This window comes from Camelus ferus, chromosome 29, assembly GCF_009834535.1.
Source record: "Camelus ferus isolate YT-003-E chromosome 29, BCGSAC_Cfer_1.0, whole genome shotgun sequence".
NCBI lineage: Eukaryota > Metazoa > Chordata > Mammalia > Artiodactyla > Camelidae > Camelus > Camelus ferus.
Window position 1 is genome coordinate 15,490,334 of NC_045724.1, and position 15,780 is coordinate 15,506,113.

The 15,780-nt window shown below is 38.1% G+C and overlaps 2 pseudogenes; both read left to right on the forward strand.

Moving 5' to 3' along the window:
* The first annotated feature begins 4,926 nt into the window (after window positions 1-4,926).
* Window positions 4,927-6,175, forward strand: LOC106730848 (annotated as a pseudogene).
* Window positions 6,176-13,371: 7,196 nt separating this feature from the next.
* LOC116656639 lies at window positions 13,372-15,780 on the forward strand (annotated as a pseudogene).

Sequence of the window (15,780 nt, forward strand, 5' to 3'; positions counted from 1 at the left end):
TTAAGGCTTTGAATACATACAAACTTTCTTCTAGAAACAGCTATTCTTATTAACGGATTATATCATTTTATGCTGCCAACAATAGTGCACAATTGCTCAATTATAACATGCTTGCCAGCAACAGATATTCTGATTATTCTAAAATTTTGCCAATTTTATGAACAAAAATGATCACTCATCATTATAATGTTACAGAGTAAAACTTGTTCATGTTTATTAGCCATTTGCATTTCTTTTTTGGCACGAACTGCTTTATGTCGTTTGTCCATTTTCCTGTTGGAAAATTTGTTGTCTCTTAGTGATTTATTAAAGTTCTTTGGATATTAATTCCGTAAATCCTCTGTCATATATGTACAAAAATGTTCTAGTTAGTCTTTTGTCTGCTGTTACTATGCATTTCAAAAATCAAATGTTTTTGAAAGATAGAAGAGCATCTATGGAATTGAGTGTTTCTGCATGCTGGGCCATTCCCTGGAATGTCAGCGTATTGTCCCTAAAGGTGTTATTTGTTGATGTTTCTCGAGTTCAATGGGAGACACTAAACCCAAGAAGTGGAATTAAGAAAAAAACAACAACAACAACAACAAAACCACATATATTAAAACCAAGTATAGCATTCCAGTTGAAACAAAAAGGGAAGTGGATAAAAGCACAGGCCTTAACAATAAAAATTATAGTAGTGTAGCAATCTCCAATCATTCCTCATTTTGCTTAGTACATTATATATGTTTTCTCACAAAATTCTCACAATTATCCTTTAGTATAAGGGTTATACTAAATAAATAAATAAATGTATAAACAGTACTTTAGAGAAGTACTATTAATATTTCTAATTTAGAGTTGGGGGTGGTGGGTATAGCTCAGTAGTAGAGTGAGTTGGTTAGTTGGTTGGTTTGTGCAAGGTCCTGGGTTCAATCCCCAGTGCCTCTATTAAGGGGGAAAAGTTTTTTTTAAATAAAAAATGTTTTCAAAAAATTAAAATAATAAATTAAAATTGAGGAAGCAAGGCTTCGCAAGGGTCAAAGGACTGGTAAATGCTATACTTTGAGAACTGGCCTCATGCCTCAGCCTGAGTCTCAACACTGAACATTGTTGTCTCCCCTTGACTACTCTCTAACCTCCTCAAGCTGCAACTTCCATTCTTGGTCCTTTGCAGATTAAATGACATTATACATATACATGGTGTTTAGCACAGGGCCTGGCACATGACATGCCCTCAATAAAAAGCTATCATAAAAGACAAGTGTTGACAACGATGTGGAGAAATTGGAACACTTGTGCACTGTTGGTGGGAATGCAAAATGGTGCAGCCACTATGGAGAACAGTATGGAGGTTCCTCAAAAATTAAAATGGAATTACCATGTGGTCCAGCAATCCCATCTCTGGGTATTTATCTAAAAGAATTAAAATCAGGATCTTGGAGAAATGTCTGCACCCCCATATTCATTGCAACACTGTTCACAGTGGCCAAGATAGGGAAACAATCTAAAAATGTCCACTGATGGATGAGTCAATAAAGGAAATGTGCTACAGACATACAATGGAATATTATTCAGCTTTTCAGAATAAAATAAAAACAAAGAAGAGAATGAAAAGAACAAATAAAACCATCTTCACTAGAGGAATCCTGTTAACTCACACACACACGCACACACACACATCCATATGGGCATAAAACACACAGGTAAGTGGACGTGAGGTCATGCTGTATTTGCATCCTCTGTGTTTGACTTAATAGTGAAAAATAAGGATTTCTTAGGCAATTATTACTTGAAATACATCTGGGATGAGCTGGGTCAAATACCAAAGATTTGGAAACTAAGATTGGAAGAAATAGAGTAAGACAAAGGTCAGGGCAAACCCCAAACACACATGTTAATAATTCCACAATTTTGCCTTGAGTTAAGGCTGCTTTTGTGCTCTTTATGCATATAATTTGTGCCAATTTCTAAAGCAAAGTGCCCTATTTTACTTAATGAGTTCACAAAAATATGAAAAAGGAAGGCGAGTTAAGAAACAAAACATGTTTAATTAAGCAACCAAGGGTTGCAGATTCTAAGATAATAACTGAAGTTAAAATTTCTACATTACCAGAGAAACTCTCTTCCTGTACATGAGGCAGAGGGGCATTATTGTTAAATTCTAAATATAACATCCTGCATCTCAGGGGCCAGACCTCTGCTGGGTGAGAAATGTTATAGCTCTTTGGGGAAAGGAATTGACTGTTGAGCCCAATACTAGGTTTACATTTTTGGATCTTAAATGCAAAAATGCATCTAAACTGGGTTCTGTCTTTTAACTAGAGGCATCTGTTTCTGCAATAACAGTTGTGTTCTTCCAGCAAATTCTTCTAATGCTATGGATGTAGCAATTTAATTTAATTACCTAATTTACTTCATTCTTACTTTAATTATTTTTCTCCTATCAAGTTTAGGGAATTGGTTGTTGCTTTGGCATGAGAGCAGTGTGTGTTTCAATGAATTATTTAGGTGAAACTTTTATTTTGGGGCCACTTAGACAAATATGTATATAATTTAAAGTCTTTTGAGAATGATCAAATTACCCTCTATAAAATTTTTACCTACTGGTAGCCACCCCAATAATGCATGAGAATACTTATGAGACTGTAATTTGCCCAGCATCAAGAGTGCTCCCATACACTGAGAATCATAATTTCTTTAAATATTTACCCAGGTGGATAAACGAAATGTGGAATCACCCTGTCATTTTAATTTACATTATTTGATCACATTGAAATGAGTCTTTTTATATGCTTGTTTTTGCTTGTATTTTTTCTTTTGTAAACAGTATGTTTACCAGTTTAGTTAGGGGTGGGGTTTAGCCATGGTCATCTTTTCCTAAACAATTATACGAGGCTTTTAAATATTAAGTGTATTTACCTTTCTGTTCTTTGTTAGAAATACTTTTATCCAGTGACCAGAGCTTTGTGGTAGCATTAAATGAAAAATTTAAAACCAGGGTGATAATAAAATAGACACATTATTGACTTGAAGCCCCAATATCTCAACCAAAGTTTTATGAAACATCATGTGATTATATAAACCTCAGGTTTTAAAACAGTATCATAGAGGTAATACGAACCCTCAGCAAAAAATCTGGCATTTATCTCCAAAGGAGAAAACTGAGTTTTGAGGTCCCCTGAGTTTACTTTTTCCTTCTGGTAATAGATTTTTTAAAATCTGAGTTATTCATGTGCGATAAAGATCCTTGTGCTTAAATAGGCTACGTCCTTTAAACAGTGTTTTGATTATATTTTTTAAGATTCCACTTTTTTAACTTTTTTTTTTTTTACTTCTTTTTCATGGGAACCAAAAACCTAATGAAGTGTGTCTCCAGGTTGTGGAAGAGTGAAACAACACTAAGAAGCAACTTTCTTGAGAGCAGAATGCCAGAATATTACAAGGTGAAATCCTGACCGATCACCTCTCCAAACAAAAGGAGACAGAAATAAGGAAATGAGTGCTGACGTCTTCTTTAGTCATTTTCAAATGTGTGTGTATGAATTTATATATTTACATATTAAAAAAAAACCTGATACTATACATTACAGAAAGTATAGAGGGTTTTTAAAGCCTGTATTTGTATACTTTTTTTAGGGGGTTGCATTTCTGGTCCATTGGATAAAGTAATATTTTTAAGTCAAATCCATTTGCCTGCAACAGTCAAGTAGTGACGTTCACAATGGCCTCATCCAAGGAGAGGCTTTTCATGTTTTCCAGAGGAATTGATGAACTTTCCATCATCTCAAAACTATTGCGACTAATGAAAGGCAGACATTCTAGTTTGAGGCAGTGATTCCACTCCCTTGATAGATGAATAGAAAGGTTAGTTCATCACTTCCACTGACAGCAAGAAGGAAATGTATGGCCAGTTCAGAGACCATGTCCTGGGCATCATTCTCCTCCATATGATGGCAGTAACACTTTGCTCCCCGTGGTGTCCTATTTCAGTGCAAGGAGCTTTTGAAAACAGTGACAGACATGCCATAATCTATACATAGTGATAACTTATTGGTTAGTATTTTATTTTTAGTAAAACAGTTCACTGTTTCCCCCTATTCACATCTATTACTGTTATAAACATTATGAAGAGTCATAAGTTATTGCAGCAGCAAATAATCTAATGATTTTTAAAGAAGAGCTCTGTAAATTTTACCTTCTTTACCATTAGTGAAACAGAAGGCTTCTCTCATGTTAATATGTTTGTCCTAGAGAAATAGCTTTGGTTTGGTGTAAGAGGATGAGTCATGGAGTCAGAAGACCTGGGGAAAACCCTGCAGCTTGCTTGTATTTTTAACCTCTTTATTCCAGAACTGTCACAGCTAAATGAGTTAACTAATGTTTGTAGACATGCTTAGTACAATTAGATTTATCACATATCAGTAGATGTAATTCTTATAACTCACTATAAAAGTGTTAGAAAGGGAGAATATTTATGGAATATTATCAGGAAAAATTTTTTTAGGAAATTTACTCTGTCCAAATATATACAGAGCTAAGGCTCTTACTGTGAGGGGAGCTGTATAGTTTAGATATCAGAAGTAATTTTTAAGTGTAGTCAGATTTATTAATCTTTTATTTTAAGCCTTGTGGGTTTGTTGTAATTCAGAGAAAGGCTTTTCTAATTCTGAGCTTCTTAAAAAATCTCTTGTGGTTTCTTTTTTACTTTCATGGATTCATTGTCTTCAGTTAAATTTTTCAACTTTGGGAGGATTTCTGCTTGTATAGTTTGAGACGTGTATCCAACTTTGGTTTTTCCAGTTGGATGTCCGCTTATTGCAAGCTTTTCATTATATAGACATAGAGATGAGTCTTTCATTCCAGAGAAAATTGTGATGTGTCAGTTTATTAAGTACTAGCTAAAAGTCTCCTTTGTTTTACTTAGGTTTCTCACAGTCATGACAAATTGATAAAAACCAATTGTTGCAAGAAGAAATTGCCATGCTGAAATGAGAAAGAAAAACAAACAAACAAAAAAATCAGAACTGAGAAAAGGAAAATAACTGTTTTGTGGACATGGAAATTATGAAGGAAAAGAATAATGATCTTCAGAAGGCAATAAAATGGAATGAGGAAACATTTATAAAAACAATATTCCAATATAGTGGACAGCTTAATGGTCTGACAGCTGAGAACTCAATGCTAAACACTAAACTGGAGAAGGAAAAGCAAAGCAAAGACAGACTGGAAACAGAAGTTGAATCATACCATTCTAGACTGACTACTGCCATCTACGGTCATGATCAAAGTTAGCAGAGAGCCCTGGAAATTGCCTTCCAGAGAGCAAGAGATGATTGCTTTCACTTACAGGACAAAATTATTCTTTTTTCTTTTTTTTTTTTTCTTTTTTTTTTTTTTTTTTGGCCAACTTGCTTTATTTAGTAGAATTTTACATTATGTAAAACATAAATAAAAGCATATTAAAAATATTATAGTTCTGTTTTCATTATTTAATTTCATTTATGTACACTATAATAATAGAGTTAGGAATTTGTATGTTTACATATCACTAATAAGCTCATTTAATCCTTTAATTTGCTATTTTTGCAATCACCTAATATATGTCTAGATCGCATAATTTAAAATTACATAGTAACTTTCAGTAGAGTACTGTTTTTTTAATCTCAATATTTTTGGAAGTATTTGGCAGTTCTTTCAACAAATTATACTATTTATTATACAATTAGTAATTGTTTAAACATAAAGAAAACTGTAATAATTTCAAAACCTACTAAAGCCTCCATATGCTTCTTTTTGCACATAGAATGCCAAAATAAAACTTATGACTGAGTACCATAAAAGCAAAACAGAGCCCTTAAGTCACATAAGAATCAAGTAAAATTTGTTTTCTACCAATGGATAACAAAGGCAATCAAAGTTTGGTTTTGATTGGTTTTATTTTATACTAGGTGTTTATTTTATGTCACCAAACTCTAATTCAGGTATAATGTTACTTCATACTTTAAGATCTAATCTGAAAGATAATGTAGTGCTTTCTCAGCAACTTTCTAAAGCTGAAAGTCAATTCAAAAGCCTAGAAATTGAGCTCCATCACACTAGAGATGCTCTCAGAGAAAAGATTGTGGTGCTAGAATGTGTACAGAGAGGCCTGAGTCAAGCATTAGTGTCCAAAGAAGGAAACTGAATATTTATATCAAAGCGAACAAGGGAAAGTGAATAGATACACTGAAAAGCAGGAATCCTTTGAGGAGAGACAATCTCAATCACACAGTGAAAACATTTTGCTTCAACAATTTTGCTCAATGGAGATTGCATGGGAATTTTTCAAAGATTATTTTATTTATATTTATTTATTTTAGGATTTTATCCTATAGATTTATTCACAGATATAGGTAATGACAAGTTCACAAGGTTACATCCTGCAGCATTTTAACTTTTTTTATTGAGTCATAGTCAGTTTACAGTGTTGTGTCAATTTCCAGTGTAGAGCACAATTTTTCAGTTATACATGAACACACATATATTCATTCGGTTTTTTGTTGTTGTTCCTCTATTTATTTATTTAGCGAGTTAGTTAGTTAGATACATGTCCTTAACTCTTCTTCAGATGAAAATAAACATACTTTACAGGTCTTTTCCCTTTTTAATTGAAACCATTCTTCCACCACCATCCTTTGAGTCTCAGTCAAGCCAGCTCCTCATCTTCACAAGCATCCTGGCCTCACTCTGCTCTTGGTAGTGGGATTCCAGACAGATGTCTCCCAGTTTCCCCAAAACACTCCATCTGTGGCCTGAGGGCTACTTCTCTTCTTGTTCAAGGAATGTCAGAAACATTTCAAGATTCAGTTAAAATTCTTTTGTTTTAAAAATCCTCCAGGGACCAGTTATTCTGTTTCGAACTTGTGTACTTAATTTCTTTCCTACTGGCCCCTTGGTTTGTTTGAATTTTGCCTCCGACCTGTTTCCTAGGGGCTATGGAAGTTATTGATCATTCTGGTCATGCCAAACTGCTTTCCCTCATCTCACTAATGTGTCAACTTTCTGGATCAAAAAATGAAACCAAAATAAAATACTGTTTTCTTCTCTTCTATTAATTAATTTATTTCTCTTCAAATGATATCACATCCAAAGCTTCTACATTATGGTTAATATCTTCCACATGAAAGAGATGATAGAGAAAAAAAGTGGAAAATAAAAAGGTAGTATGGTTTTAAAAAATTAAGTTTTAGAGACAAAGAGGAAAAGACAGGTAGAAAGAAGATGGAATAGCCTTAATACTTCCCTACAAAATGGCCTTAATAACAAATAGATCAAAGTAAGGCTAATAATAGCTACCCCAAAACAGAGGGGAAACAAAACCTAAAACTCAGTATTATTTTCATATTTAATCATTGTTATCATCAAGCCACAGTAGGGTGGGAAATAAAATCCAGAATTCCTTTAAGCAATTAGTAATATTTCCAATTAATACATGTATAAAAATAATGGAAGTAGAAAATCTTTTTTGGCATATACCACTGTAATAACTTTTGCAGGAAAAAAACCATCAATGGATGCCAAAATTTGTGGCCAAAACTTCTGTATAATGGGAAAAAGGATATTTGCACATGTTTGTGTCTCCCCCCAAAATACTTTATAATTATAAATAGAAAAGCTAATTTTATAGTGAAAAAACCTACTGGATATAATTTTAGTCAAGTTTTCATTTAACACCACCAATAATGAGACATATCAATGTCATATACGCCTCAATATAAGGCACTGAGGAGGGCACAGAGCCATTTCTCTGGTGTTTTTGCAAAAAAAAAAAAAAAAAAAGGCAATTTAAACATAAAACTGAGGAAAAGTCAGACAAACCCAAATGAGGGAAAATAGACAAAATGGCCTCTCTTCTTCCAAAGTGTCAAGTTCGTGAAGGACAGGAGGGCTGGGAACCGCCACAGATTGGAGGACACTGAGGACAGCTGATGACTAAACCCAGTGTGTGTCCTGGACCAGAGAAGGGACACTGGTAGAATGAAGGGTGAAACTTGAATAAAGCCTGTAGGTTAGTTAGTGACGTCTTGTTACTGTTAATTTCCCGGGTCTTGATGACTGCACTATGACTTTATAAGACATTCGTCTTTGGAGGAGCTGGGTAAAGGATATATGGACAATATTTGTAATATTTTACCCTTTTTGAAAGTCTAAAATTATTTCAAAGTAAAATTAAGGAGTGGAATAATGGAGAGTACAGGTGACCTCTAATTAAGAATGAATGGTTAAAGATAAATTCAGGATCTCCAAATAAAACTTTCAGAAGTGGCCTCTTTCTTATTTTATTACTTACAAAGTAATAAAAGACTTGTCCAGTCAGCAAAGAACGAACTCTTTTGGTGTGTATTTAGCTAAAGAAGATTATATGGTTTATGGGGTGTCTCTGGAGCTGTAATGGTCTTGGATGACACTTGGTCAGCCTTCTATGTTTATTTTGAGGTTATTTTATTTTCTGCATCTAACACCAAATTAGAAGTCTAAAATTTCATTTTCATCCCAGAAGGAATGACACACTGATGTGCGACAACTCACCTGTCCTTTTAATCTCTTCCTAAACTAGAAATACACACAACATATACCCCAAACGTCCAGTTGCTTGGTATCCAAACTATATTATGAAAGGTGTGACCCTAGATTTTTTTTCACTCAGACTAACTCAAGAGGAAGATAACAGCCTATTTGTATTCAAAAGGACACTAAATATTTTTAAACTTTGGTAATTACTTCCAGAACCTAAAATTTAAATTGTGAAAAATCCTACAATGTAGATACAACCAATAGCTTAGCTTTTTATAAGTCATCTGTATCTAGGAAAACTCTCCAGGGTATTTCTTAAACCTGAGGTTTAAAATTTTATTTATTTACTTTTACAGTTTGAGCACTGTGATTCAGATTTCATAAGAGTGAGCACAAGGACCCTGCTGAGCCTCCCACCTGCAGGGCGGGTTTAGGATGGCCACGGTTGTCTGGCCATCCCTCCAGCAGGACGGGGCGTCTGTATGCCGTTTCTCCTCTCTTGCATTTGAAGGCTTGTCATGTCAGTTTCAAAGTCTGATTGCTAAGAGCCCGACAGTTTCCCCTTTTGCAAGGATCGCCCGCTCTGGGCGTCTAAGCCACCAGGTAGGAGAGCAGCTACCTGCCGGGGAGACTGTGTGGAGAAGCCCTGAGAATGCATGGGGAGGGACAGCACGCCCACTCAGCCAACCTTCGTATTGTGCCCACCAGAGTCTCGGGCACGTGGAAAAAGCCTTCTCAGACTAGGGACTGGCTGCTGCGAGCTGAATGCCACTGCGTGACCCCAGTCAAACCTAGGAGCAGAAGCATCACTCAGCTGAGTCCTAACTAAAGTCCTGACCCATAGATCCTGAACACAGAGAGGATTATTGCTTTGAGATGGTTTAACACGCAGCCATAGGTAACCAGAACATATGATGTAAGGAATGCTCTTTGCTGGGCGTGTTTAAGACTGCTCTTTCTGAACTAGTCTCACCTCACCTTTAGAATCTGAATCTCAAATACAAGTCTCAGTACACCCAGTTTAAGACAGAGAAAGACAAACACTATATGACAAATACTACATGATATCACTTACATGTGGAATCTAAAAAATAATAGAAATGAAACTATATACAAAACAGAAAGAGACTCACATAGAAAACAGATTTATGGTTACCAAAAAGGGGGATGCAAATTAGGCATATGGGGTTAACAGACACAAACTACCGAACATAAAATGGATAAGCAATGAGAAATTACTGTGCAGCATGGGGAATTATACCCAATATCTTGTAATAACCCAGAATGAAATATAATCTGTAAGGAAAAAGCCCAGCAAACGGAATCACTATGCTGTATGCCTGAAACTAACACAATATTGTAAATCAACTCTACTTCAGTTTTAAAAAAAGAAATCATAATTTTCAGACTCCTTTGAAGGTCTCTGTATGTGGTCAAGTGACAAAAATTCCCCCAGAGATAGAAATGGAAACACCGTTTGCACACTCGGGAAAATGTCCTTAAACCATCTCTTCTCCCTTCTCCGGGAGGAGTGTGGATGGGATTATTGGTGTCGCAGCCTCGTCAGGAGTTCTGAAGAGGAGGACTTCACCCTCAAGGTGTGAGAACTTAGTGCTGCAAGGATCACGAAACTTGGCGAGTTCAAGAAGCTAGTGCAAGACGGGAAGCTCGGTGCCCCAGAGAGCTCAATGTGTCTTCAGATGAGCGGCTGCGCCAACCGCGAATGGATGTCTGCGGAGAAGGCACAGGCGATATCCCCGAGCTGAGAGCATCACCCGATCCCGAATCCTCCTTTCTTTCCTCTGTTTTTTTTTTTCATTTCCCCCTTCCCCCCTGCCTCCCCCTCCCCACTTCTTTCCTCCCCTTCCCCCCTCTCGTCCACGAGGACTGGCTGTTGACCCTGCTCAGGCCTGGGTGCGGATGCGGGTGGGACCGCAGCCCCGCAGCGGCCCAGCGGTGCCCTCTGGCGAGACGGCTGCCTTGCGCTCTGTGAAAGGGTGGCCCCAGGCTCCACAGCCCAGCCACACGGTTCTCCCCATCACTGATGGAGATGAAGGAGAAAGATAGTGTCCTTTTCCTGTGGTTGTTAGCTGAGACCACCGCCCAGGGACACAAGAGGAGCTCCGCAAGCGAGGGTAGACTCCGATGGAAAGCCAGCTCCCAGCTGTCGGGGGCAGCGGGCAGCGCGCACCTGTGACAAGGAGAAGCCGAGGGACAGCTGGCCCAGGCTGCAGGTTGAGGTGACTGTTGAGAAAAGCATTCAGGTGCTGGATGGGGTGTCCGTGCCCACCCTGCCTTTGTGAGTGGACTGTGCTCTTCCTCAGCCTTCCTGCCCCCAAGGGTGTTGTTCAAAGCCGGAACCGCCTGAGGTGGGGGTGAGTGGGTTGTGCTACCTGTCAGCTTAACCGGAAGAGACAAAAGTTGAGGGTTCCCCCTCACCCTGCCCTTTTCAGGGAGTCGAACAGAAACTTTAGAGAGGACAATCTCTGTCCTCAAGAGATTCGGGGAAGCACCACTAAAGAGGTGGGGATGAGGCCCCCCCTTCCTGATAACAAAGCTTCCTACTCCGCTACGTCCTTCTCGGGCAGCAAAGGAGAGGGGTCCTAAGCTTTTAGGTCACCCAGCGATCAGCTCCATACAGTTCTTGTCACCAAATTCCGTTCGGGACTGTGGAAGGACAGTCTCATTTTCTCCCAGCAATGGAAAAGCAGGCCTTGCTGCCGCTGCCGCCTCCAGTTTGAGACCCTTGACTTCCTGGCAGCTGCGACCCATCATTGGTCATTTCTCTCTGCACCAGCCAACCCCTGGTACCAGGTGTTTTGAGTGCTTGGGAAGTTAGGAGTGTTCAGGGACACACAGCAGTGACTAGCACGTGGGCTCTGTAAGTGAGCTTTTTGGGTTCTGTTCTTAGTTCTTCACAGGTGTGTTAACTTAGCAGGTGGCTTAACCTCTGTGTCTATTTCTTTATCCCTGCTTGTTGGGGGTGGATAAATGATAGTCTCTGACTCTCAGGTTTGTTCTGAGGATTAAATGAGCCAATCTATGAAAGATTTAGCAGTTCCTGGCACGTAGTAAACAATGGTCACTCAAACATTAGTAACCTTAGGAGCTTGGTTATTGAGACAAGAGTCGTTACAGCAAAAAGTCATGGTGTAACACTTCTATGTATAATTCCATTTTAGATTACTTTCAATGCTTAGTTTTAGAGACATTAAGGTATGGCTGTACTTTAAAAAGTTAGGTTTATTTCTGAAAGTTTTTAATGTCTTTTTATGAAGTCAGTGGATGGGGGAGCATTTCAAAGCAATGAAATTACCTGGGTAATAAACAGGACAAAAATATTAGTGTTTCTCTTATGCTAGGCATCTTCTACTTCACTCTTAAGATCGGCATTATGGTGAAGAAGAATTTGCACTGCCTGGCTATAAAATAAATTGTAAGGAATGGTCATCTAAGAGGTTTGTAGTTAGTTCTGCTTTTGCAGTGTCTGATTTTAATTTTTTCTCATTCTAGGCTTTTGGTTACTCCCCTTCCACCCTATCCCTTAATTTTATTTTTTGAAAGAGTCTGCATTTCAAGCTGCTAGGGCAAAGAGTGTGATTACAGAAGGAAAGACTCCTCATCCAGGTACCTTGCTCTCTAGCTGTCACTAGGAAAGCCAGAGTCAGGATCTAACATGAGGAGCCCGTGCTCACTCTGCAGCCAAATCATAAAGCTTAAATCAAAAGTAGCTATGTTTAGGCAGACCCTAAGTCTGAACGCCTAAACTTACAAAGCCAGCATTCTTTAGAGGTCCTAAAACTTGCATTACCTTTCCATTTAATTATGCTTTTTAAAAGCTATTCTATGAGGAATAAACCTATTAAAATGAGAGATTATGTTTTCATTAGGTCTTTGTTAAGCCTTCAGTAAAAAAATAATGGGATGCAGAGTAATCAGTAAAATATATACAGTACTTTTAATGAGTCTTATTCTGTATACTGTAAATATTTACGTACTTTTAAGTCCAGAGAAGTAGTAACTAACTTTCAGTTTATAGTTTATTTTTCAATGTTAACACACAGTATTTGGGATACAGCAGAATTCTGTGTCTTGCAAAACCTTGAACTGTGTTTGTGTGTTTTTGACATAGCTCATCAAACAGTCTCTAGCCCTGAAAGCAGCTTTCAGATGTATAATGGTGTCAACAACGAGTGTGTCTAATGACAGCAGGCAGCAGAAAGCTAAAAGAGATTCCGGGATACTGTATCCATGAAAGGAGTTGGTAAATTTTAGCCCCATCCTAGTTTTGTAAATAGAGATGCATTGGGACACCCCTGTGCCCATTCTTTACCGTATTGCCTGTGGCTGCTGCCACAGCTACAAAACTGAGTGGTTGCAATACAGACCGTGTGGCCCCATAGAGTAAAAAATATTTACCGTGTGATCCTTTAGGGAAAAGTTTGCCAGCCCCTGCCATGGGACCTCGAAGTCCCTTCCTTAAAAATACACTTATGATCTCTTCATTATTTCTTAGTCCAATGGTTCCCAAACTGTCTTCTGCAGAATATTAATATTGTCTAAGTTAATAAGTGTTGTGGGAAAAAGATCCATGCTAACAGTAATTTTTCCTTTGTATTTTAAAATAAAATTTAAGACTACCAAACTCATTGCTATGGCTTTTATTTTTATGTGGTAACCTACCTTTAAGAAAAGGTGTCCCATGCCTGAGAGCACCAGGACGTCGAGTGAGAGATCACCTGATACATGAGCGTGCGATGCTCCACCTGCGCCTTGATGCCCAGGCAGCACTTAACACAGTCACTGATGAGATGCTTGGCATCATCTCTTTGATGATGGCTCATCTTCTGTGTCCTGACTTATAATTTCAACACATTTGTGATACTCAATGTTTATTCTAAATTAACCATGTTTTGTACCACAAACACATTGCCTGTGGATCTGTTGCTGAAACAAGGAAGACTTAAACAAGAAGTAGAATCTTTTTTGTTATCAAATTGTGTCTGAATCAAGTGATCAAAAGGTCAGAATATTACAAAGTAAAGATGAGCACTTGCAGCCTTCCGTTTCTAGAAATTCAGGAAGTGAGTTTTCCAGGGTCAAGTTTATGTCCAATTCCAACAAAATAACAACATTTAGTAAGAAACCACTAAGAAGAAAATATGAGGAAAGTTATTTGTTTTTTGGATTTACTTCCTTTGGAAATAGATTTGCACCTCATGCTCAGTGTGTGTTATGTAAGAAAATTTTATTGAAAAGCTCTTTGGCCCCTAGTAAGTTTTGAAGACATTTGGAAACTAAACATGCTGCATATAAAGACAAAGACATTATCTTTTTCAAGCAACATCTTGATTCACATGAAAACAATAAACCCCCAGCACCTAAAATTGTCAACACAGTTCATGGAAGCGCTAGAGAAGCATCATGCAGTGTAAGTTACAATGCAGCCCTGAGTGGAGGCTCATACATCAGAGAATTGCTCACCAAGCCTTGTGCAAAAGACGTTGTGATGTGGATGTGTGACGAACAGTATTGTAAAAACAAATAGACGCAGTGCAGTTGTCAGTATGGCTGCTGGTCGAATTAAGGCTCTAGCTGCTGCCACTGAAGAAGGGCCTGTTTGTAGACGGGAAACTTGTGGCAGGTTCTCACTGCAGCTTCCAGATCCAGCCGACGTCTCAGGACTCGCTGTGCTGCTCGTGTTTGCTTGTTGCAGGTTTAACAAGTCCACTGAGGACAACCTGCTCTTACGTGAATCTTTGCAAAGAATGCCGTTGGTGAGGACATTTTCAACTGCGTCCACAGCTTTATGCAAAACTGTGAAATTGAATGGGGAAAATGTGCTGGTGTTTGTAGTGATGCTTCTAGGGGGGTGGACCGGAAAATTGCTGGGACTGTCACCTGGATAAAATATGTGGCTCCCGAAAGCACCAGGAGTCACTGCCTATTACATAGACATGCACTTGCAGTTAAAATAATGCCTACATCTCTGGAAAACATGCTCGATCAGGCAGTCCAAATCATCAATTATATTGAAGCTTGGCTACATCAGCCCAGACTACTAAAAATTTTATGTGAAGAATTGGGTGCCCAGCACACAGCACTTCTAAATACAGAGGTGAGGCGGCTTTCCCGACGTAAAGATCTTGTAAGACTTTTTGAGCTTCGTTGTGAACGATTGGTTTTCATGGATTCTGCTTTTTGAAGATCTGATTGTTTAACAAATTCATCGTGGCTGCTAAGACTTGTATATCTTGCAGATATTTTTACTAAATTAAATGAGGTTAATCTGTCAATGCAAGGGGAAAATGTGACAGTTTTTACAGTATTTGATAAAATGTCATCAAAAGAAAACTTTGTTTTCCTACACTCAGTGACTTGACTGAAATTAATCCTATGGTTGATGGAGATACTTTCAGGGCCGCTGTGCAGCACCGCAGGGGTTTGCATTCTACTCTGTTAATATTTTCCTGTAACAAAAGGTAATAATGCTTGGGTTAGAAATTTATTTACAGTAACCTAACCCAACCTCATTAGTGTCATGGGACTATGAGAGCCTGATTGATTTAACATCTGATTCCCAGGTGAAGCAAAATTTCACTGAACTTTCATGAAATGATTTTTGGAGCAGCCTGAGTCAGGAGTAGACAAGCGTTGCAAGGCGTGCAGGTTGTGTACTGCTTCGTTTACTACCATGCACCTGTGTGAAGCAGGATTTTCCTATTATGCTGGAAAAAAACAACTAGATGTGGATCTGACTTAGCAACACCACACCTAACATTAAGCAGATATGTGACAAAAAGACACAGAAGCACTGTTCTCATTAAAATCGGAGGGTTCTGCGTGCCTCTTGATAACCAAATATAAGATGCAAATTTAAAATGATTTACTTCAAAAAAAGGAAGCTAGTGCATTTATTTTTCATGAGTGAAAGCATATGATGTGGTATATTACTTTGCAGGTTTTGGTATCTGAGGCTGACTCACCAAAGCAGTGGGTAATTCAGTAAAGCAGGAACATGGGGAGGCAATCATTTATTTCAAAGAACATTAAGGTAGGAACATCACATGACTGGGCTTCAAGATGCTCACATTCACTTGTCACACCAGGGAATCCTTCATGTGTCCACTTCCATCATTAGCCAAGATCCAGGGGGTTCATGATGCACCCCAGTGTGTGTGTGTGTCACCTCTCAGCCATTTAACTTGCCTAATTGTCATGTTTTCTATTCAAAAAATAAATAAA